The sequence below is a fragment of the Euprymna scolopes genome, chromosome 17 (genome assembly GCF_053919585.1).
Source record: "Euprymna scolopes isolate OS-2025 chromosome 17, ASM5391958v1, whole genome shotgun sequence".
Taxonomy (NCBI): Eukaryota; Metazoa; Mollusca; class Cephalopoda; order Sepiida; family Sepiolidae; genus Euprymna; species Euprymna scolopes.
The window spans coordinates 109,848,721-109,850,321 of NC_136498.1; positions in this window are offsets into that span (position 1 = coordinate 109,848,721).

A 1,601-nucleotide genomic window follows, 5' to 3' on the forward strand; every position below is an offset into this window, starting at 1 on the left:
TATATATATATATATATATATAAAAACACTAAAGTATTATCAAGATAAAATTTAAGAAAGTAAAAACAATAATAATAACAACTTAAAAGAAAAAAATGAGAAAAACATTAAACGACAAGTATTTACGTTGGCTGTAAGTTACCATTTCTAAATAAGCTACAAGCCTGGCTAGTCGTTACGTCTGATGAGGCTAACACAGGGTTGAAATAAATTTATAATGAGAGTGAGCTAAGTTTGTGTTGGATTTTTTCCCTTTAACTACTATATATATATATATGTGTGTGTGTGTGTGTGTGTGTGTGTGTGATAATATATATATATATATATATATATATATATATATATATATATATATATATAAACAGAATTTTCTCATAGAGAAAAATGCATCGCGGTGTAATATATAAAATATTTTAAAAAAAAGGCTTACATCGATTCATCTCCAGAGAGAGTCGGTCGATCGATCTATCTATCTATCTATCTATCTATCTATCATATATATATATATATATATATATATATATATATATATATATATATATATATATAGGTTGCTGCAAAAATAATGTAGTTTTTAGACGTTCATCAACATGTCAAAAACCGGTATTATTTTTGCACCACCCTAATATATATGCATATTCCCTCTCAAAATTTTGTCTGATTTTTTCTATTTTGTTCTAATTGCCTGAATTTTCAATATATTACGTCTTACACATGTTTCGTTGGATAGCGAAAGATATTTTCATCATATCACTAAACAACTCTTCAAGGACGAATAATTATTCCTCGGAAACCACTATAAAGTTTAATATATAGAAAGAAAAAATAATTTGGAGAAGAAAATGGATATATGTAAAATCTGTAAACACCCCCCCCACACACACACACACATATATATTGTGTGCGTTCCTTCCTAGGCAATTTATATGTCTGGTATTGTTCTTAGATATGTATTCATCCGAAAACCAAAAAAATCCGATCTTCAGAAAAGAGTCTTACTTTCTTATAGATAGGAGAACCTTTTATGTTACACTGACATCGATCAAGGGAGATAATTCTCAACAAATCAAGGAAGATTTAATTTTCAGTAAATCATTTCTTCCTAAATAAAACAGAACTATTATAATCTGGATTTATAGCTCAGTGGTAAAGTATTCGACTCCAGATCGATCGGTACACTGTTCACACCCGAGTGTACTTCATCGTTTTATTTTAATTTTTTTTTTTTTTCATTAATGAGTTCAATTTTGCGATAAAAGAAGAGGTACCATTTAAAATCGCCGCCAATCATTTTTTTATTAGTTTGCATATTATTCAGAAGTAAGTTTTCTCGGGGCATTCATTGTCAAATCCAAATATCAGCTGACTTGGTATTGTAAATAAACACAGACGGAATTTGCTGAACGACATTATCATTATCATTTTTATATAAAAAAAATTACGAATTAGTTCACCAGGCATATTATTTATCGTAATATATAATATTTAATAGAGAATTTCTTCTATAATAATACATACGCAATCTGCATGAATTAAAATATCATGTTTAAGCGTATTGTACGACCGGGCAATGCCGGGCGTTCAGCTAGTGTATATATAGT